The 24,499-nt window shown below is 38.5% G+C and overlaps 1 long non-coding RNA gene across 1 annotated transcript; it reads right to left on the bottom strand.

Moving 5' to 3' along the window:
• Positions 1-14,614: 14,614 nt before the first annotated feature.
• LOC122048934 lies at positions 14,615-15,598 on the bottom strand. The gene is made up of 3 exons (XR_006130743.1): positions 15,084-15,598; positions 14,861-14,991; positions 14,615-14,689 (listed from the first exon to the last, which is right to left on the bottom strand). It is a non-coding gene; the product is annotated as an uncharacterized LOC122048934 (long non-coding RNA).
• Between the last annotated feature and the right edge of the window lie 8,901 nt (positions 15,599-24,499).

Genomic DNA, 24,499 nt, shown 5'->3' with positions numbered 1-24,499 from the left:
TGCGTCTTGAGGTGGTATTCCATCTGGTTCTTCCAATATCCAAAGTCCTCGCCAGAAAAGAGTGGTGGGCGGACGGTACAAAATCCTTCTTGGAATGCCATTTAAGATCTAACACACAAATAAATAAATAAAAACTTGTCCCAGGATTTAATCCTGGATTAGTAGTGCGAGAGAAAGATAAAAATAATAATTCACTAAATTTTATAAAAAATAATAAAATATTAAAAAAAATTAAAAAATATATCATTTTAATTTTTTGATAATGCGATATTTCGCTAATGCCGACCAATGGTGAAAAGATGAGAATGAGTTTTTGGAAAACGGTTTTGGAGGGAAAAAATGAAAGGCGTATAAGCGACGTGGCTATTTTACCCTATATGAATGAGAAAGCGACGAAAAAAAATACTCGAACGGTAGTTATACCAATTCAGAGCAACCCCGCTCTAGAGGGGGGGGGGGGGTGAATAGCACTCGTGGCTATTTCGTTCGATTTAAAATAGAGTCGAAAATACGCAGCGGAATTAAGTAAAGAAAAGAGCACACCCAAACACAAGTAGTTACTTGGTTCGGAGCTTATGTCGACTCCTACTCCAAGGCCCACGCTCGTTGAGCGTTTACGTTGGGCAGCAACTATAATCTCGTAAAGATAGTTACAAATTTCAAGTACAATTAATAATGAAATATACCAACAACAAGATTAATAGTAGATTCTGAGTTCTGGGGTCGTCGGCGTCAAGTTACAGCTTTGTCGGAACTTATCGCTGGCAGCTGGTTGCGTAAGGATTGCTTTTCTTGTGTTGTTTCAAGCGGTTGCTCGAGTCCCTCTTTTAAACAGTGCTAGAGGCGCCTCCAAGCTTGTCCGAGGCGCCTCCAGGCCGTCGAGTCGCACGCGTGGATCAGCTCTGATCTGGTCGCGCCTTATCCCATTGAAGGCGCCTCCAAGCTGCTCCAAGGCGCCTCCAACGCCTGGTCCAAGGCGCCTCCAGCTTCCTCCGAGGCACCTCCAGCTCCTCTGGACGGCTGGCTTCAGCTTGCACCCGAGGCGCCTCCAAGCCCCATGGAGGCGCCTCAGACACTGTTCATCCGAGGTCAAATGTGCTCATTTGTTCCTACAAAATGTGTTAGTCCCAAACACAAACCCTGCAAAACAAAGTTAGCACAGAAATATGATAAATGATATCGACAGTCATTGGACTGTCCGGGTCTGACTTAGAATTTCCAACCGGAAACCCTTGGTCGACCCGACGCCTACTGTTCCCTCTACGGGGAACGCGTCCTCACCTACTCCACTCAGGAGATTTACCTGTTGCTAGTGCGATCCTCCAGATCGACCAAACTTTTGTTCAGCGTTCGAAGCTTCCGGACTTTCTGCTGGACTTCCGCTTCCCGGCTGGTCTAGTCTTCCACCTGGTTCGCGACACCAGGATTTTCCACCTAGGGTTACCCCCCTAGGACTTTTGTCTGAAACTCTCGACCCGCCAAGACTTTCCGCATAGGGTTACCACCCCCTATGACCTAGGGTTACCACCCCCTAGGGTTTTCCACCTGCCTAACCGCAGCTAGGACTTTTGCCTAAGTACACTTAGGACTTTTCTGCAAACTTGTTCAACAGATTAGGAACCAAAACACCTTAACTTTGAACCCTTTGACATAATCAAAACATAGGTTCGATCGTCGGATGCTTCCCGCACCAATAATTTTTTGCCGTCGATTCCGCCCCTTTACCTTCTTGATCCCTAAGCATTTCCGTCCAACCTACGATCTCTTCATCTACTTCGTGTTTTTCTTTCTTGATCTCTTCTCGATCCCAACTCGCTGCCACCAAAATCTCCTCGACGAGCTCTTCTTCATCTTGTAAGAGGAAGGCAGAATGAATCTGCGCTTCTTTTGTTGTCTCCTCTTTTTCATCCTGGAAGAGGATGCGAAGGGTTTAGGGTGTCTCAGATCTCAGCGGCGACTCCTCTCCTTGCTTGTGCTCGGTCCCTCTTCGCCAAAACCTCTTCCCTCTTCGTTGGTCTTCTTCCTCGTCCGAAGGGTGTCGTGATCGGTGTGTGATAACGACAGGTGAGGTGGCGGCATCTCCGAAGGTGGGCGTCGCGTTCTCCAACCACCTCCGACACGTCGAATCCATGCCCCTGCACCCCTCGGGCGCGGGTCGAATCTCACACCTTAACGCCATCATCCTCGGTGAGTCCCTAGAATCAAAGGAGAACGACCTCGTCTTCCCTGTTGGGACCTTTGTGCACGCTAGAAGGGGGGTGAATAGCGGCTCGTCGCATGCTCGTCGGTTGCTCGTCGGTTTCATCTTGATGATGTGTAGTGGAATACAAAGACAAAAACAACTACAACGCTAATACTCGGATTTACTTGGTATCCACCTAAAGATGAGGTGACTAATCCAAGGATCCACACACTCAAGCACTCTCCACTAGTAAACAACTCCTTCTCGGTCGCAGTCGGAGGCGGAGAAGCCTCGTACAAACACACACAACACTACAACACTCACACAAGAAGAAAATACACTAATACAACTGAAATACAACTTCTTCTTGCTTACTTGTTGCTTGTTGTTGCCTCTTGAACCTTGGGAATGCACCCCAAGAGCCTTCAAGAACTGGCGGAGAAGCTCGAAGAAGATCGCTGAAAAATCGTTGTGAGCTCGCTGGAAAAGATCGCAAAGATCTACGGAGAAAACGCTTCGCCAAGGCTTTAAACGGTGCTCTCAATTGATCCAATCCAACCTCAATCGATTGCCACGTCAGCACCGCTCTATCCCAGCCGTCCATCGCTCATTTCCTGCGCAACGGTCACTTCCCAATCAATCGACCAATCGATTGGGACTGCCTGAATCGATCGCCTGATCGATTCAGAGCCTTTATGTGCTCTTGCGTCCGTGCGAGAGCTTCTGTTGCCCAATCGATCGACCGATCGATTGGCAGCTTCCAATCGATCGCTTGATCGATTGGGAAAGCCTCTGTGCTCGCGATTTCGCCTCCCAATCAATCGACCGATCGATTAGGCATTCCCACAATCGCAGCACACTCCAATCGATCGACTGGTCGATTGGACCGTGGTTCAATCGATCGCCCGATCGATTGAACAACTTGGACTTAACTCAAACTCAAGTCCAAAGTCTCCAACCCAACTCCTGGTCAACTATGACCTATTGGGTCTCCATGCCTAGCATTTGGCCATACCCGACCAACCTCGACCTGGCCTTCTAGCCTCCATCAGCCTTGCGTCCCTTGGATATATCCCCATCCTTCACGCCTTACCTTCAAGAGCTTCCTTCGACCTCATCCTAGTTGTCAAGTTCTCCTTACCAAGTCACACTAGGACTTACCTTGCCAAGACCACATACTTTGACTTACAACCTTTGCAAGATCACACTTAGACTTTCCAATTGCCTGGCTCCTCACCAGGACTTTCTCCTTTGCCAAGATCACACTTGGACTTTCCAAATGCCTGGCTCCTCACCAGGACTTTCTCCCTTGCCAAGATCACACTTGGACTTTCCAAATGCCTGGCTCCTCACCAGGGCTTTCTCCCTTGCCAAGATCACACTTGGACTTTCCAAATGCCTGGCTCCTTACCAGAACTTTCTCCCTTGCCAAGATCACACTTGGACTTTCCAAATGCCTATCTTCTCACCAGGACTTTCTCCCTTGCCTAACATTCAGTTAGGACTTCACCACTGCCTAACCTCCAGTTAGGACTTCCAGACGCCTAACCTCCAGTTAGGACTTACAGACGCCTAACTGATAGATCGTTTGAAGCGATAGAGGGGGGGGGGTGAATATCGCGCGCTTTAAAACTTATCTTTTTCGTATTTTGAAACTAAAGTCGTGCAGCGGAAATAAGAAAACAAGACAAGGTATTTTACTTCGTTCGGAGCCTAGTTCGACTCCTACTCGAAGGCCCGCGGTCCTTGACCGCACCGATGGGAAAATCACTATAACCCTTCTTTCCGAAGTCCTTCGGAAAGAAGCAGTTCGTACAAATGAGTAAGATAGTAACACCCTACTATCTTACTAAATAATAAGTACAATACAATATGAAAATATACCGACAGTAATAGAATATGAAGCGCAGTCGGTACTTCTGGACGGAGTGGCTTATTGAGCTAATGAAGACGTGTAGCACGATCCGTATGCAAAGAAGAGCTTTCGAGATGATCAGAAGAGTTATCCTTGCCTCAGACTTCGAACCTCATTTTATAGGTGCCTTGGGCGTTCGGTCGACCGATCCCTCTGTTCGGTCGACCGAACCCGCTCCTTTCCTTCCTGGCTAGAGTTTGACGCGAGCTCGATCTTTGACAATAACTGAACTTTAATGGTTCGGTCGACCGATCACATTTTTCGGTCGACCGATAAGCTTCCTTTCCTTCTCGCCGAGATTCGCACTTAATGCTCCATTAATGCTTTTATTTGTTCGGTCGACCGAACCTCATTTTCGGTCGACCGATCATGCTGTGATACCATATTTCTGAGTCTGATCTGTTTTGCCAAAATTGCCTTTTCGGTCGACCGAACCTTTGTTCGGTCGACTGATAAAATGCCTTTTTCGGTCGACTGAACCTCCTGTTCAGTCGACTGAACCCTTGGTAAATTGAAGGTTTCTGAGTGTTGGACGCGTGGCCGCTGACAGAGCTTGATTCTGAGTTCTGAGTCAAAAGTTATGACCATTTGAAGTCCAAAGGGTCATATGATTCTGCAACACAAAGTTAGTTCGATATAACAATAATATTCCTGCAAAACAAAGTTAGCACAGTTATAATACATGAGTAGTAATATGCATGAGTAATATAAGACAGTAGAACTGTCTTGATCTCAACTTGGAAACCTTCCCGGTTTCTTCAGTTGGATCAGGGACCTTAGGTTGTTCCCTTCAGGAACCGACCTCATCGTCTCTCCTCCAGTTATTTACCTCACCCTACCTGCAAAACGTTGGGTCCTCCAGACCTGTTTGGACTTTACTGTCTGGCAGTGATTAGGACTTTCCCGATAGCTTGCACACTTAGCCAAATCATCATATCATTACAAGACTTAACTTGAACCTTTGACAACATCAAAACTTAGGTTTGATTCTGGTGCAATTTGCACCAACAATTTCTCTCTTTTTGATGTTTGGCAACCAAGGTTCAAAGTTAAGTTAAAAATATGCAACAACTAAATAAACAAGCAATATAACTTTTAATTCTCCCCCTGAGTTAAGCAACTCCCCCTGAATTCACTATCTCTCCCCCTTTGACATACATCAAAAATAGGGGAAGACTAAAAAACCAAGCATAAGTAAGAATACATAAAAGTGAAAAGGTTTAACACTCTAAAAAATTTAGCTATGTTTAAAAAGAGAGTTAACCTTTTGTTTGTAAAAGAAAAACTAACACCTCAGTATAATTAAACTTCTCAAGGTATAGTAATAATTTACCAAATCAAAATAAAATTATTATTTTTGAAAAGAATAATATTTTGATAAAAATATTACTAAGGCAAAAAATAATTTTGAATATACATTCTAAGTTAAAAAGAATTTAGAAAAAGATAGAATTTTGAAAAATTTCGCTAAAACATACTAAGGCAAAAAGAAATAAAAATTTAAAAAGATTTGCTAAGTAAAATAATGTTGAAAGGAATACAAGTTTGAGAAATATTACTAAGAAAATAATTTACTAAATTTAAAATTAATATTGAATAGAAAAATAATTTAAAAAATTTACTAAGTAAAATAAATTTGAAAGAACTAAGTAAAATTGAGTTTGAAGCTCCCCCTAGAATTGATAAAATCCTAAAAGTCCAAGTATGGTTAGAAAAACTAAGAAAAATTTGTCCTTATGATGAAATGTCCAACCCTTGTCCAACCGTTGATCTTAAAAGTTTTAGTGAATATTTCAAAAATAAAGAAATTAATTTTGAACATTTATTAAAGTTCTAAAAATATGGAAGAATTATACTAAGTGAAAAATTTTTGAAAAGATTTTCAAGAATAATTTTGAACGCTTTAAGAAATTTAGAAATCCAAGAATTTTACGAAGTGTATAAAGATAATTTTTTTTTTTGAAAAAGTAGATAAATTAAGTTTTAAAATAATTTTAATTAAGTTTTATTTTAAAAAAAAATAAGTTATGTTTCGAAATAATTTTAATAATAATTTTAATTTAAGTTTTAAAATACTTTTAATTAAGTTTAAAATAATTTTAATTAGGTTTTAAAATAATTTTAATTAAGTTTTTAAAATTAAGTTTTAAAATAATTTTAATTAATATTTTAAAATAATTTTAAATTAAGTTTTAAAATAATTTTTTAATTAAGTTTTAAAATAATTTTAATTAAGTATTAAAATAATTAAGTATTAAAATAATTTTAATTAAGTATTAAAATAATTTTAATTAAGTATTAAAATAAATTTAATTAAAATTTTTAATTAAGTTTTACAATAAAAAAATAATTTTTAATTAAGTTTTAAAATAATTTTGATTAGGTTTTTAAAATAATTTTAATAAATTTTTGAGTTTAATTAGGTTTGAAATTAATTGAGTTTGAATTAAGTTTGAATTAAGTTTAGATTAAGTTTGAATTAAGTTTAGATCAAGTTTGAATTTAATTAGGTTTGAATTAAGTTTAGATTTAATTTAGTTTGAATTATGTTTGAATTAAGTTTAGATTAAGTTTGAATTAAGTTTGAATTTAATTTGAATTAATTAAGTTTGATTTTTATTTGAATTAAATTAAGTTTGAATTTAATTTGAATTAATTAAGTTTGATTTTTATTTGAATTAAATTAAGTTTGAATTTAATTTGAATTAATTAAGTTTGAATTAAGTTTAGATTTAATTAAGTTTAGATTAAGTTTGAATTAAGTTTAGATTAAGTTTGAATTATGTTTGAATTAAGTTTAGATTTAATTAAGTTTGAATTAAGTTTAGATTAAATTTGAATTTTAATTAAGTTTAAATTAAGTTTAGATTTAATTAGGTTTGAATTAAGTTTAGATTAAATTTGAATTTTAATTAAGTTTAAATTAAGTTTAGATTTAATTAAGTTTGAATTAAGTTTAGATTAAGTTTGAATTAAGTTTAGATTTAATTAAGGTTAGATTAAGTTTGAATTATGTTTGAATTATATTTGTAAAGTTAACTTCTAATTAATTAATGATTTATTTAGTTTCTAATTTATTGTATAATTTAAAATAGAATTAATTAATTAAGGATTGATTTAAAGTTGATTTTTATGTTAACTATTTAAAACAATTTAATAAGTATTGATTAACTTAAACATAATTAATTTAGGGTTAGTAATTATTTTATTAATTAAGAATAATTGATTCATTTATTTATTAAATTAGATTAATTGAGCAAGTTGATTAACTTAATTTAACTTTAATTATTAATTTCAGTTTTAAATAATTTGATTAATTAAGAGTTAATTAATTGAATTAAATTAGTTTTGAGTTAGATTGATTTGGTTTACATTATTATAATTGTTAGATTAGTTATTACTTATTTCAATAAAAATGATTATCATTTTAAGATAAAGTGTAATTTTGAGATGATTAAGTGTTAATTTAATTTAAATGTGAATTAAGCTTTAACCTTTAGTATTGAGTTTAGGTCTAGATTAGTTAAATTTTATGTTGTGTAAGTTTTTTTTTATTTTTTTTTTTTTACTTTAAGTTTTAATTTTATATTTTTAAATTTTAGTTTAAGTTTTAATTAATTTTAAGTTTATTATTATTATAAATTTATTTTGTTTATTTATTAATTTATGTTTTTGTTTAGAAATTTCAAGATTAATTGTTACAGAAAATTAACTAATTAATTAATTGATTAATCATTTAGTTTTCCTTTAAGTTTACAATTTTAAGTTTGAATTAGGTTTGATAATTAATTTTGAATTTAAGTTTGAATTTGGTTTGATAATTAATTATTCGAGAAAGGTTATTGAACTCATGTTAGATTCAAACTTAGCTTTGGGTTAATCAAGCAGACGTCCTAAGGATAAGCTTTCAGTTCAGTGGCGAGACATACGGCCTACTTGGATATCATTAGACCACTTGCTGAAGGCTTTCCAAACTGTTCCCGCCCAAAAAACTTAATACTAAATTTTGGTCTAACTAGCCCATGTTTGACTAGGGTAGTTTCGGTCAGATCCACTAAGTCTAGTGCACCAGGTAGAATTCCATATTCAGCCTAGACATGCCTTTGACAAAGCTTCCTTAACGTACTATCATCCCAATCCATTCCGATGCTATGTTATAGGGTTTGGTAAACCTTTTTCATCTAACCGTTCTAAGCAGAAATAAACCTAGTCCTAAGTATTGAGTTTGGTTAATCAAGTTGGTTGAATTATTTTTCTAGTTGCTCCCCCTGAGTCATAGCTTAGATAAGGTCTATTTAAGTAATGAATTTGACTCTTAGGGATTAAATAGATGTTTGGTTTAATTGGTTTGATTAAATGTTTTGTTTGGACCCATGCTTGGACTTGACTTCTAACTTTTTGACTAATTAGAGACAAGTATAATTTGTTTGTTTGTTTGGGTTTGTAACCGAGTCCTGATTTGTTGTACACGGCTCGTTGTGATCCGAGTACCATATTTAGACACTTGGATCCCACATCGAACTTTTCAAACGTTTTCTTGAGTAGCTCGACTTGACCCTTCAAGTCAGAATTTTCTTCATCAAGTTTTTCAACTTGAGTTGAAGTTCCGACTTGAACTTTGTTAGTCGAATCACTCAAGTTAACTTGTTGCTTAAGGTGTTCTATTTCCTTAAGTAACAAGTTATTTTGTTTTTCTGATTTTGATAACTTTTTAAACAAACACTTAACTACTTTGAGCATATTAGACTTAGAATAAATCGTTACCATATTTGGATCTTCCGATTCGTGGCTTTTGTTGGACTCGATGTCGATCTCGGACTCGTCGTCAGACTCTGACTCGTACTCATCTTCAGACTCGGATTCGGACTCTTCTGTCTTTGCCATAAATGCTATATGACTCAAGTGCTTTGGTTCTGGTTTTGTTCGGGGCTTAGCTTCCTTGTTTGGTCCTACATACAAAGCTAACCCTTTCTTGGTTTGACTCAAGTTAGTCTGCTCATGTAATATTAATTCACAAAATAGTTCATCTAATTTAATAATGGAAAGATCCTTCGCAACTTTATAGGCATCTATAATAGATGCCTATAAGGAGTTTCGAGGGAATGAATTAAGTGCATACCTGATGATATCGCGATTCTCAAGTTGATGGCCGATGATATGTAGTCCATTGAGGATGTCCTTAATCCTCATGTGTAGTTGGCTTGCCGACTCACCATCTAGCATTTTAATATTTAGTAATGAATTTAATAAAAGATCACGCTTTATTACCTTTGTATCATTTGTCCCTTCATGTAGTTTGACTAACTTTTCCCACAAATCTTTTGCATTGTCGAAGGGACCGACTCGTTTTAATTCTTCTTTATTTGTAAAGTGTTGAGTGCCTTTGAATCGATTTGTACTTTCTTCTTTATTTCTTCTGTCCATTCCTCTGGATTGTTGACTGGTGATGTGTAGCCGCATCGGATAATAAGCCATTGATCAATGTCTGTTTTGAGAAAAACTTCCATCCTCTTTTTCTAGTATGGGAAATCACTTCCATCGAATAGTGGAGGACGCACGGTCGAATATCCCTCGGATTGTGACATTTGTTCTTGCACCAAAAATTGAGAAACAAAAAGAATTTCCAAGACTCTTGTCTTGGGATTAACAGTGCGAGATAAAGAAAAAAAAATCTTAAGAATTAAGGAAAACACTTTTAAAGAAAAAGAAAAAGTTTTTAAAGTTGCTCGAAAAACGGTTAAGTAATTTCAGAGCTACCAGGCTCTGATACCAATTGATAGATCGTTTGAAGCGATAGAGGGGGGGGGTGCATATCGCGCGCTTTAAAACTTATCTTTTTCGTATTTTGAAACTAAAGTCGTGCAGCGGAAATAAGAAAACAAGACAAGGTATTTTACTTCGTTCAGAGCCTAGTTCGACTCCTACTCGAAGGCCCGCGGTCCTTGACCGCACCGATGGGCAAATCACTATAACCCTTCTTTCCGAAGTCCTTCGGAAAGAAGCAGATCGTACAAATGAGTAAGATAGTAACACCCTACTATCTTACTAAATAATAAGTACAATGCAATATGAAAATATACCGACAGTAATAGAATATGAAGCGCAGTCGGTACTTCTGGACGGAGTGGCTTGTTGAGCTAATGAAGACGTGTAGCACGATCCGTACGCAAAGAAGAGCTTTCAAGATGATTAGAAGAGTTATCCTTGCCTCAGACTTCGAACCTCATTTTATAGGTGCCTTGGGCGTTCGGTCGACCGATCCCTCTGTTCGGTCGACCGAACCCGCTCCTTTCCTTCCTGGCTAGAGTCTGACGTGAGCTCGATCTCTGACAATAACTGAACTTTAATGGTTCGGTCGACCGATCACATTTTTCGGTCGACCGATAAGCTTCCTTTCCTTCTCGCCGAGATTCGCACTTAATGCTCCATTAATGCTTTTATTTGTTCGGTCGACCGAACCTCATTTTCGGTCGACTGATCATGCTGTGATACCATATTTCTGAGCCTGATCTGTTTTGCCAAAATTGCCTTTTCGGTCGACCGAACCTTTATTCGGTCGACTGATAAAATACCTTTTTCGGTCGACTGAACCTCCTGTTCAGTCGACTGAACCCTTGGTAAATTGAAGGTTTCTGAGTGCTGGACGCGTGGCCACTGACAGAGCCTGATTCTGAGTTCTGAGTCAAAAGTTATGACCATTTGAAGTCCAAAGGGTCATATGATTCTGCAACACAAAGTTAGTTCGATATAACAATAATATTCCTGCAAAACAAAGTTAGCACAGTTATAATACATGAGTAGTAATATGCATGAGTAATATAAGACAGTAGAACTGTCTTGATCTCAACTTGGAAACCTTCCTGGTTTCTTCAGTTGGATCAGCGACCTTAGGTTGTTCCCTTCAGGAATTGACCTCACCGTCGCTCCTCCAGTTATTTACCTCACCCTACCTGCCAAACGTTGGGTCCTCCGGACCTGTTTGGACTTTACTGTCTGGCAGTGATTAGGACTTTCCCGATAGCCTGCACACTTAGCCAAATCATCAGATCATTACAAGACTTAACTTGAACCTTTGACAACATCAAAACTTAGGTTTGATTCTGGTGCAACTTGCACCAACACTAACCTCCAGTTAGGACTTACCCAGTCAAGTCTTCTATCATCCCTGACCTACTTGACTTGTATTCTCATCAACCTGGTGAACCCTTTGACCATCTCCACAACCGGACGATTGCCCTAGCAATCTCCATATATTGTCAATCTCCTTATATTGTCAAAGACCAAAATTCAAATCCTAACTCAAGCTTGACTCAACTCAAACTTAGTCAAACTGGTCAAACATGACCTAGGGAAATTGCCCCAACAATCTTCTCCTTTTTGATGTTTGACAATACCACTAAGTTAGGCTAAATCCCATAGCCTTAACTTCTTCTTTACACTAAGGCTAAATCCCATAGTCTTAACTTCTTCTTTATCACAAGGCTAAATCTCATAGCCTTACCTCTTCTTTACACCAAGGCTAAATCCCATAGCCTTAACCTCTTCTTGGGATGAAGGCCTAACTTAACCTTCCATTCTCCCCCTCTGTCACACATTAAAACTAGAAAACAAACTCTTCTCAATAAGAGTTAACTCTTCGTTATTTTCAACCTCATATGTTGTTAACAACTCCACAATGAAGATCTCATAGCCTCCATTGTCTCCAAAGCTCCCCCTTGAGCTCTACTTCACTTCACAATGCTCATCCTAGAGCATGCATCAACTTCCCAATGAAACTCCTATTCATTGGATTCAATGCTCCCTTTGAGTAGTAATCTTCTTCTCAATGCTCATCCAAGAGCATTTTTCACTTTACCAATGAAGGTCTGATCCCCTTCATTAATCCAATGCTCCCCCTTGAGCAGTAATCTACTCCACAATGCTCATCCAAGAGTATTTTTCACTTTACCAATGAAGGTCCAATCCCCATCATTAACCTAATGCTCCCCCTTGAGCAGTAATCTACTTCACAATGCTCATCTGAGAGCATTTATCATCCTAGCAATGAAGATAACTAATCTTCCATTGCTCCCCAATACTCGACCCTGAGTATTACTTCATCACGAAGGTTTAACCCCCTTCCAAGGTCTTTGAAAAGATTTTTATGTTTTCAAAGAGTAACTCCCCCTACAAACATGGTCAAACTTCTATCATTGTACCAACAATGACTTGGGGTTTCCTAAAGAATTAGGAAAATCAAAACTCAAAGTTTTGAGGTTCAAAATTCAATAATGAAACTAAACCTCAACTTAAACTTCACCTAAGTCTACATTAACCAAATCATGCTTGTTTTCATCATAAAAACTCCCCCTAAATGTATACAAGAGTATTTTAAAGGGTTAGAAATGATTAATGACCCTTGAAAACAAAAAACTTGAAGTTTTGAGGTTCCAAAATTTAAAATTGAAACTAAACCCCATCCTAAACTTCACTTTGATTTATCTTAACCAATCCATACTTGTTTTCATCAAAAAAACTACCCCTAAATGTATACAAATATATTCCAAGGGGTTTGGAATGGTTAACGGGACTCGAAGTGACTTGAAGTACTGAAATCAGGCTTTTCCAACCAAAATCAGACTTCTCAATCGATTGAAGTTGGGACTCAATCGATTGAAATCACTTCAATCGATCCATTGATCGATTCCGCAAGCTACTGCTTACAGAAATTCCCTCTGAATCGATCCACTGATCGATCCATCCTGAGTCAATCGATCGGCTGATCGATTCACTACCCTTCTGTTCACGGAAATTGGCTTCCCAATCGATCGGCTGATCGATCGAAACCATCCCAATCGATCGGCTGATCGATTGGGTTTCTGATTTCCTGAAATTCAATTTCAGCGAAATTCAGAAATTCCTTAAAAATTCTATAAAATTGAAAAAATCACGAAAATTCATGTTGTCACGTCCCGGAGGAGTCCCTGTCCGAAGAAATTTCGGCAGCATCTCCCCTGTACGGCGGACAATCTGAAACTTTACTACATCACCATATACCTCAGCCACATGCGGTTGTAATAATAACAATAATAATAAGCAAACAAGCACACCATCCACGTAGTTTATATAAATTTTCAGTCTCTGGCTGACACAACCACGCAGTTTAGTAGTAAACAAACGGAATGGAAATACGATGACTCGAAAACAACCCTACTCCACTACACCCATAAAGCACAAATTCGACGGAATAAATCCACTCACCTCTTCTGCCGTCTAGGCAGGCATGTAGTAAAACAAATCCGAATGAAAGTCCTCGACTAAATAAAGCAATCCATACAGGATCTAAAGTATTCAAAATATAACAAGTTCAAAACATAGTCTAGTACATAAAACCAAAAGATAAATAAACAGCCTCGTGGTTGCAGGGGACTAGCGACTAAAGCATCAACACGAAATAGCAACGGAGGAGGGTGTGAGTCCAACACTCAAGTACAACCGATATGCATAATAAAGAATATAACAACTAAGACTAATCACGCGATACCTCGACACAAGAAAGGTAAATCAATCGAGGAATGCAGGAGAAAAGTCAGACTAACCCTACCAAGGTATAAGGGTAGGTCGATCGAGGGTGTCATAATCTGTATGCACGTCAATCATACGCATCCATATAAACGCAGCAAGTAAACGCAAAGAACACAGCAATAAACGATCACGATATGATGCCAACGACACGGTCACCCCCGACGCCACCACCATCTCACACACAATGGTGAGTCCGAGGGTGGGTCGACAACCGCACTCGACATCACCGCCTCGATGAGTGATCGAATGGACGGATCTTGAGTACACACATACTCCTATCCCAAATCATAAATGGGAGTGCAATGCTCTCATTTTCCCGGTACACGATGTCGGGGAGGAATCTCTACAATCACACTACCCACGAGCGGACCAACGAGCCAAACAGAGTCCAACCGTCTACCGGCAACACTGCTACACTAAACCAGCGGAGCCAAACAGAGCAGAACTGTCTGCCGGCTACCACGCTGAGTCACCAGACCAACGGAGCCAAACAACAGAACTGTCACACACCTGTCTGATCTACCACTAACCCATGAGTGGTGGTGTGTACGGATACATGTAACTGACGATGTGCTCGACAATAATGGAGCACTATCGCACAGCATGCAATCATGCAAAATGATGCATGGCACTAAACATGGCAATATCATGAATAGCATAGCAAGATTCATATATAAATATAAAATGTGTACCACAGGACAATGTATCAAATGAAAGGTACACATATCAGATAGGGTATTAAATAAACCCTAGGTCCTGAACATAATGTATAGTATGGTTGTGTCACTACCTCTAAAAGCATGTATGATCAGGTAAGTACTAACATGCAGTGCATAATAAGTAAACAAGTAAGCATGAATCAGATCATGTAGTGACCAACCGAAATAAATGGAAAACACAATCATTGCTATATGTTAAACACATTATTATACATATCAAAAGACATAAGTCAAAGTACCCGCCTCCAAATCGAAAAGGCCAATCCGATAATCGAGATACTCATCGATATACTGTCTCAAATCAAAGTCCTGTAATAGCCACATTTAATTTAGCTACATATATATCACATAGCTAAAGAAATTCCTTATTTACCAAAACCCTAATTCATTCCACTATACAATTTGATTTAGGTCTAAACCTAAATCAACTTGAACTCTTCCAAATACGAACCTAATACCAACACAAATTATACACCTTACCTCTACCTCTCCTTCAGCCGTCTATGATGGCAACAAACCCGATCCACAATGGAAAGGTCGGAACTGAGGAAAGCCACAACTTGCAATGCGATTAGATCCACCAGAAAAGCGAATAGATGGCCCAGCAGAACCTGCGAATCAACTAGCTCAATAAATTCCTTCGTCCACAGGGTTCACAGACCCAAGAAGATTACCTCCGATGATGACCGGTTGAAGGCAGTACCTGGTGAACAACAACCGGCGCTGGCTTAATCAGTGGTCGTGTAGAAATAGAAGACTCGCCAGTGGAAATCTAGGGCACGGTTATACCTCAGACACTGGCAACGATCCAGGCAAAGGAAGGGTGGCGACTGCTCTAGGGCAGAGGAAACGATCGGCGCTAGGGTTCTTTGGACCGGCGGCGCTGGGTCGCCACTGTTTCGTGCGGTGCCAGCTGTGGTAGTGGCACGAAAAGAGAAGACTAGGGCACGGTGAGGAGTGGCTAGCGATCGGCGGTGGCAGATCGTCGTCGGCGCTTGGGAAAGAGGAGGGGGTCTCGGCGAAGAGGAGGAGACGACCGGTGAAGAAAGGAAATCGCGGGTCAGCCGGGGCTAGGGCTCAGTGTTGACTGTGATCGGAGGTCGGTGCGGCAGAGAAGAAATCCAATGAGAGGAGAAGAAGAAACCGCCCGGTGCCGGTTAGGGCAAGGGGAGAGGGCTTCGGGCGCGCGGCACACGGGAAGGAAAGGAATGAAGGAAAACGGCGAAAGAAAATAAGAAAAAGAATAAAAGAAAAAGGAAGAAAATCAAACATTTCCTCTTTAAAACGGGGTAGCCTAAACAGACTTTTCTGGGCCCCATTTTCATCCCCGTTAACTCGTCCATACGAGCTCCGAAAAATTCCCGAAAAATTTCCAAAAATTCCGAAAAATTCCCTTATTAATATTCGCCTATTTTCGATATTTTACACATGTAGACACTACTTAGGGTATATGCTATCAAGGAAAAATAGTTTTCTATGAAAATACTTCCTATTGTCAAAGCTTGACACAAACTTGAAAACTCTCGAAAATTTCAATGTTTTTTCTAGTTTGTGACTAACTTTCCAATGATGATTTCTATCAAAAGATAGTCTTCACCAAGATTTTCCAAAAGTATTTTAAAATCATTTTCAAAACCAATATCCAACCATGTTCTTTGGGCTCAATGCACATGACTTGTACATTAGTTTTCCCAATGATTGGAAATCACATGACTATATGCTTTGATGAACCTAAAACTTAACAAGATGCACTAAATCAACATCTTGAATTTTGTTCACCATTCTAACATCTCACTTATATCTAACGTGTATTAAAACACATTCAAGTCATCTTATAGTTCTTGTGAGATGTATATTTGGTTTTTCCCTAAACTAAGGGATCATGCATATCTATCTAGGCATTATGAAATTTATGATCATCCACCTAGGATGTTATTTGGTATAATCTCACTTGTTGGGATATTTGTCATTCTTAATAAATGTCTTTTGTCCTCAATTATAAGGAAATTGACATAATACATGATGATTAATGACATACATCAAAATAAGTAATTTTCAAAAGAAAAGCATGCTATAGCTACATAATATATGTATACATGACATGGTATTTTTGTGTTTTTCATAAAAATGAGTGCAACGCATGATGTCATGACATATGATAGGCAATCAAACATGACATTTTAGCATAAATAAAATATGTCTAGATAGGCTATCTAAGCATCCTTAATCCTATGCTAAACCTTAAAATTTAATCCTAAATTGCCCATTTCTTGAAGAAATGCTAAAACCCAACTTGACATTTCTTTTACCTTTTTTTTTATTTGTGCCAATTGAGATTAAAAATTCAATCCTTAAATTTTTGTTTGACGCAAATTACTCCTCTTAAGGATTAAACGTTGAGATTTAAGATTTAGATTTGCTCTTAGTTCTTTAAGAACATACTAATATCTCAACTAGACATTTCTTATCCTTTCTCCAAGTGTGTCAACTTACCTTTGATGTGATTCCTCAAGGTTTGACACAACTTACTCTTCCAAAGAGTACTTAATTTGATTAAGGTTTAAATTTTCCCTTAACTCCGCAATAGAATACCAAATTTCCAACTTGGTATTTCTTTTTACATTTGTGCCAATTTAAATTTAAGTCCAATTCCTCAAGATTTGACACATTTTACTCCTCCAAAGAGTAAATGAAATCAAATTAAGGTTTAGATTCACCTTTAACCTTCTAAGAAAATGCCAACACCCCAACTTGGCATTTCTTATCCTTTTCTAAATGTGTCAATTTAAATTAAGTTCAAATCCTCAAGGTTTGACACATTTTACTCTTCCAAAGAGTAAACATCTTACATTAGGACTTAGATTTTCCTTTAATTATCCTAAGAAAATACAAAAATCCCAATTTGATATTTCTTATGTTTTCCCAATTGTGCCAAGTTAAATTAAATCCAATTTTCTTAGGTTTTGGCACATGTTACTCTTTCCAAGAGTAACAATTTGGATTAAGGTTTATATTTTCCTTAATTCCATAAGAAAATGCTGAATTCCCAATTTGACATTTCTTTTAGCTTCTTTCAAGTGTGCCAATTTAAATTAGATTCAACTCCTCAACTTTTGACACATTTTACTCTTTCAAAGAGTAACCCAATAATCCTTTTCATTTTCAAAGGTTAACAATAACCTTGAAAATGCTCTCAAGTGTCAACTTTAACAAGGTTGGGTTAACTGCCCTTCCAATTGGAGTTGACACTCTCTAAACCCATCTAGGGTGTAGAGAATATGTTCCTAGGAACCCAAAACCTATTGGTGTTCCTTGAGTGCTCTAGGTACTCACTAGGGATGACTTCCCTAGATACCTTCCTAAGGACATTTCTTGGCTTCTTAGAAGCCTTGGTCACTTCCACTAGGTCACTTCTAGGGCTAACTTCCCTTGTGACCTTCTTTATGACTTTGTTAGACTTCTTAGAAGTCTTAGTCACATTGGTCTTGTCAAAAGTACTTTTAGGAATTCCTTCCCTAGTATCTTTGACTTGACCTCTAATCCTAGGGTTGGTTCCATAACTATATGGAACCCTATGAAAAGAAGTCACATCCTTCTTGGCTTTAGGCTTGTATCCCAAACATTTATAGCCATTGGATGGCTCTTGTCTAGCTTTTCCTAGGTTGTGCTCATTTTGACCCCTAAGCATATTTTCCATTCTTGCTAGGGTCCTTTCTAAATTATCAAGTCTTGACCTCAAGACTTGGTTCTCCGTCATTAAATCCATAGATTTGAATTTTTCTTGACCACTATGAGTATTTCTATATCTAGGCATATATCTATAGTCCTTAGAGTTATTGACTAACTTGTTATTTACCTTCCTAACCTTAGGTGTGGTAGTTCTAGCATGAGGAGGAATGTATTTTCCCTTAATGCTATCATGCTATCTATTTTCATGATAATTTGCATTAAAATGATAAGAATTATTTGTAACATGCGTTTTATCATGACTAAAAGGAATTGTACTATTAAAGGTTACCTTGAGTTTGCTCTTAAAAGCTCCCCCTTGACTTGTGCTTCCTCCTTTGACTTTGGTTGTCTTCTTCCCTTTAGGACATTGACTTTTATAATGTCCTCTTTGATTGCATAAGAAGCACACAATGTGCTCTTTGCTTTTGCGTTCCATGGGATCAACCACCTTAAGCTTCTCCTTAGCCTTTAGTGTCATTTGGCCCTTCTTCTTGGCCAACTTGGGACACTTGCTCTTGTAGTGCCCATGTTCCCTACACTCAAAGCAAATGATATGATTTTTGTTATTTACAATTGAAGTTTCTATACCTTTTCTTGTAGGGATGATGCTCGATTCTCCATTTGATGTAGCTTGAATTGTGGAGGTAGCATCATCTTCTTCTTCTTCTCCTCTTGAGGGTGTGAGTGCTTCCATCTCTTCAATTCGTGAGGATGTGGAAGCTTCCACCTCTTCCTCTCTTGAAGATGTGGATGATCTCTCCTCCTCTTCTTTTTCTTCCTCGAATGTTGCACTCGTGTCAACATCCAATTGGTCCTTCTCTTCTTGGACCAATGAGTCTTTCTCCTTGGGCTCCTCCACTCCTTGGAGTTGTGTAGGGGTCTCATGATAAACAATGATCTTTTTCCAAAGATCACTTGTACTTGTGTATTCACCTACACTCACAATGATATTAGAAGGTAATAAATTTAGGAAAATTTTAGTTACCTCCTTATCGACCTCCGCTTGTTCCCGTTGTTCCTCGGTCCAATGTCGAGGTTGGAGGCGCTTCCCCTTCTTATCCATTGGAGCTTCAAATGGTTCCTCTAGGACCATCCATTGGTTCCAATCCATTTGGAACCAAGTCTCCAGCCAATTCCTCCAAAAGACGAAGTCTTCCTTGTTGTATGGCGGAGGAATCCAGATGTCCCATCCAAGTGGACCTCCCAAGTCCATCTTCTTCCTCTACCGGTTGCTCTCTTGGTGGTTAGTCCTCAGAAGAGCGGCCTTGCTCTGATACCAATTATTGGGACCTTTGTGCCAGCTAGAGGGGGGGTGAATAGCAGCTCGTCGCGTGCTCGTCGGTTGCGTCTTGATAATGTGCAGCAGAATACAAAGAAAAAAACAACCACAATGGTAACATTCGGATTTACTTGGTATCCACCTAAAGATGAGGTGACTAATCCAAGGATCCACACACTCGAGCACTCTCCACTAGTAAACAACTCCTTCTCGGTCGCAGGCGGAGGCGGAGAAGCCTCGTACAAATACACACAACACTACAACACTCACACAAGAAGAAAATACACGAATACAACTGAAATACAACTTCTTCTTACTTACTTGTTGCTTGTTATTACCTCTTGAACCTTGGGAATGCACCCCAAGAGCCTTCAAGAACTGGCGGAGAAGCTCGGAGAAGATCGCTGAAAAATCGTTGTGAGCTCGCAGGAAAAGATCGCAAAGATCTACGGAGAAAACGCTCCGCCAAGGCTTTAAATAGTGCTCCCAATCGATCCAATTCAACCTCAATGATTGCCACATCAGCACCGCTCCATCCCAGCCGTCCATCACTCATTTCCTGTGCAACGGTCACTTCCCAATCGATCGACCGATCGATTGGGACTGCCTGACTCGATCGCCCGATCTATTCAGAGCCTTTCTGTGCTCTCGCGTCCGCGCGAGAGCTTCTGCTGCCCAATCGATCGACCGATGGATTGGCAGCTCCCAATCGATCACCCAATCAATTGGGAAAGCCTCTGTGCTCGTGATTTCACCTCTCAATCGATCGACCGATTGATTGGGCCTTCCCACAATCGCAGCACACTCCAATCGATCGACTGATCGATTGGACCATGGTTCAATCGATCTCCCGATCGATTGAACAACCTGGACTTGACTTAAACTCAAGTCCAAAGTCTCCAACCCAACTCCTGGTTAACTGTGACCTGTTGGGTCTCCATGCCTAGCATTTGGCCACACCCAACCAACATCGAACTAGCCTTCTAGCCTCCTTCATCAGCCTTGCGTCCCTCGGATATCTCCCCATCCTTCATGCCTTGCCTTCAAGAGCTTCCTTCGGCCTCATCCTAGTTGTCAAGTTCTCCTTGCCAAGTCACACTAGGGCTTACCTTGCCAAGACCACATGCTTGGACTTACAACCTTTTCCAAGATCACACTTGGACTTTCCAATTGTCTGGCTCCTCACCAGGACTTTCTCCCTTGCCAAGATCACACTTGGACTTTCCAAATGTCTGGCTCCTCACCAGGTCTTTCTCCCTTGCCAAGATCACAGTTGGACTTTTCAAATGCCTGGCTCCTCACCAGGACTTTCTCCCTTGCCAAGATCACACTTGGACTTTCCAAATTCCTGTCTTCTCACTAGGACTTTCTCCCTTGCCTAACCTCTAGTTAGGACTTCACCACTGCCTAACCTCCAGTTAGGACTTCAAGACGCTTAACCTCCAGTTAGGACTTACAGACGCCTAACCTCCAGTTAGGACTTACCCAGTCAAGTCTCCTGTCATCCTTTACCTACTTGACTTGTATTCTCATCAACCTGGTCAACCCTTTGACCATCTCCACAACCGGACGATTGCCCTAGAAATCTCCATATATTGTCAATCTCTTTATATTGTCAAACATCAAAACTCAAATCCTGACTCAAGCTTCACTCAACTCAAGCTTAGTCAAACTGGCCAAACATGACCTAGGGAAATTGCCCCAACATTCCCCTCACAAGAATTTTTCAGCCGGCCCTCGTCTCCTCTCCCGAACAGGTGCATGCTTCTTGTACTTGAACTCTTCGGTTCGAGCTTTCTTGGGCTAATTCCGTTTTGTGGGCTTGAAGGTTCCTCCTTTGTTGGGCATTCCGTTGTTTTTGTAAGTAAGTTTTGGCTTTGTTTAGGTTTATGTAAGTTTTATTCTTTTGTGGAAACTTGTAGATTGTGATATTTGCTATTGTACAGAACTAGTTGTGTGCTTTTTCCCCGATTCGGAAGAATGCGAAAACTTTAAAATGGAACGTTCTTTAGTTTCTTAGCTAAACTTGTTTTGCCTTTTTTTTCTAAGCATTAATTTCATGTATCTTCAGTATCGGAACATGTACAGAAATTGATAGAGGATCCAGCTTGTTCTGGTCGGAGATCGCTTCCCAGTTCTACTGGAAGGAGAAGTGGAATCCGGAGCTCTAGACCGAAAACATTGTTGTGAGGAAGGGAACTGTCAAATTTGAGGTGAGTTGTCTTACACTTAATCTTGTTTGGTGGACAATGATGAATATTCTATGTGTTCTTTGTTTCTTCTTTTTGAGTTCAGTTGTTGCCGTAAATGTGATATTTGTTAGAGAATGTCAGCATCCTTGTGAAGAGTTTGAGTGTTTTGCTTACTGAAGGAGTGAAACTGTTACAAATGGATAAGAGAACCTGCCAATGTTTTTAAAATCTCATTATTCAAATAGTTTGAGACTTTCATAGGCTATATTTTGTTGCTGATTGATATCTTAATTTTTAGTAACTTTTATTCTTATAGTTGTTGCCTTCTGATTGGGTTACTTATATTCAATTAGAAGCAAACTTTTCTTCATGCTTTCTTTTGTTTTGGATACTCGGATATTGCAGTTTTTGTTCTTGCTTTGTTCATCATCTAGGTATTCCAGTTTGATTTTTGGTTGCATACATTTTTAGATCATTTGGAGGTTAAATGACAGACTTGTTAAGATGCATATTTCCTTGCATGTTTTTATGTACTTACTGCAGCTGCACGAACTAAAAATTACAGTGGGGCTGAACTGGAAGGTGTTGTTAGAAGTGTTGTCTCATATGCCTTGAATCGACAGATAAGCTTCGATGATTTGACCAAGCCCTTGGATGAGGAGAGCATAAAAGTCACTATGGATGATTTTTTAAATGCTCTTCATGAGATTGGACCAACTTTTGGTGCATCAATGGATGATCTTGAACGACGCAGGTATGTTCAAATTTGACATTGTCTCGATTGAAGCTGATTCCACATCCTTGAAAGCAATTCTACTTGGGGATGTTCAGGAGGACCTACAGATTTTTGTGCTCTGAATTTTGTTAATGTTACATAATGTAGCATTATCTTTAATGTGCAAATGGCTTTCAGGCTTAATGGGATTATCGATTGTGGTGAGAGGCACAAACACATCCAAGAGAGAGCCCTGCTTCTTGTGGAGAAAATCAAAGACAATCAGAGTCCACTTGTTACATACCTTCTGGAAGGTCCAACTGGCAGGTAAATTTACAACCAGCTTTCTAATTGATTAATCTGACTTTTCTGCTGATTCAATCTGCTATTTATTCTTTTATGTCAGTGGCAAAACTTCAATGACAGCTACAATTGGTATAGAGAGTGATTTCCTGTATGTCAAGATTGTAAGTTGTGATATTATTGATGAAAGAAAAATAATTACGTCAGTACCATCATGTTAAATGATTAAATCCTCTCATTATTAGATATCTGCAGAAAGCATGATTGGTCTCGGTGAAGCAAGTAAATGTGCACAAATTGTCAAGGTGAGTTGAATGCTAGAACAATTTTAGTAAAAGTTCTCAATTTATTAAATTGTAAATGAAAAAACATTTTAAGTATTTATCCTACTAATTTTGTCCATGCATTAGTAATATCCTACTTATTTTGTCCATGCATTGTTTCTATCTGGGTTGCAAGATGAATTAGTTCCCCCTTTGCATATGCAGATGCTGCACTATAAAGCTATAGAAAATAACTAGATTGTAGATTTGTGGATTTTCCAAATGGCATGCACATGGATACATGGTACTCTAGCGGTGATTGATATTGGCGAACAATCTAGTTGTTCTTGGATCAGCATGTTGCAGAGTTCAAAGAATTTAATGCTAATGCAAAGTAGGTGACAACAAGGGGGTAAGTCAGATCTTCCCTATCTATGAAATGAAATATTCTCGTAAATCTGTCTGCATCAAAAGTTGATATATTTAATTTACTACTTTTTGGATAGTCGTACTATTCATCTAATGTCTATCTCTATGTGGTGATTGTTGAATTAAAGACAGCAGTGAAAATTTTAGACAACTGTATGCATTTGCCACTTCTTGACATATGCATGTCCTTGTAGATGAGGCAGCAGGGTGATCTGCAATACTTTAGACCAGCTCTTTGTGTAGTATGCAAACCAAACGTCAAAGATGCTGCAGCAATTCTATATTTAAATGTGACCAACCAGTCATCTGGTTGAAGAGCATTGATTGCCATTTGGATGATCTAAGCTCATCTTATTACTTCATATCTTGTTCCAAACTTTTTATAAAACGGTAAATGGTGGGAGAGTGAATAGTTGGACATGTATCAATTTTGAAAAGAATGTGCAAGATAATTTGACTAGGGGATTTTGTCATGAGCTTGCTCAGATGTGACAAATATCAGGAATAGTATGACTTCAACTTTTTACTACATTATATGATTTACTACATGCAACTTAATTCTTAATTATCTTATTTTAAGAAGAGACACATAGATCATTATTTTTATCTACATGTTTTATAGGAATTTTCTCTAGATCCTATACTTCATCCTCTAATTGCTCGGCCTGATCATGTTGAAAGAGCGCTTTTCAACACGCTATTATGATGCAATGACCATACTCCAACCTCAGGGAAAGGAGCTTGATTTGCTCATTGTAATATTGCCTGATAATGATGGTTCTCTTTATGGTATGATGCCATTCTTGCACTTGATCTTGTTCGACACAACTTGATATTTTTGCTTGTTGACAAATATCAATTGGCTGAACCTTTTAGCTTTAATTTTTTCCCTTTCCTTGTTTGCTTTATATGCTATAGTTATTACAGGTGATCAAAAGCAGATATGTGAGATTGGCCTTGGTTTAGTTTCACAATGTTGTTTGACAAAGCATGTTTTCAGGATAAGTAAATAGTACCTTGCCAATGTTGGCCTTTAGATCAATGGAAAGGTGAGTACGTGGAAGGTGAATCTATTTTTCTTGTTCTGCTTTGTGTTACTAAGGCTTGATTCATAGGTTGGAGGAAGGGGTACAATTCTTGTCGATGCATTATCAAGGCGCATTCCTCTTGTTAGCGACTAACCAACTATAATATTTGGTGCTAACGTAA

This window comes from Zingiber officinale, chromosome 2B (assembly GCF_018446385.1).
Source record: "Zingiber officinale cultivar Zhangliang chromosome 2B, Zo_v1.1, whole genome shotgun sequence".
Lineage (NCBI taxonomy): Eukaryota > Viridiplantae > Streptophyta > Magnoliopsida > Zingiberales > Zingiberaceae > Zingiber > Zingiber officinale.
The sequence above is the reverse complement of the archived record's forward strand: the minus strand, read 5'-3'. Positions and strand labels throughout refer to the sequence as shown.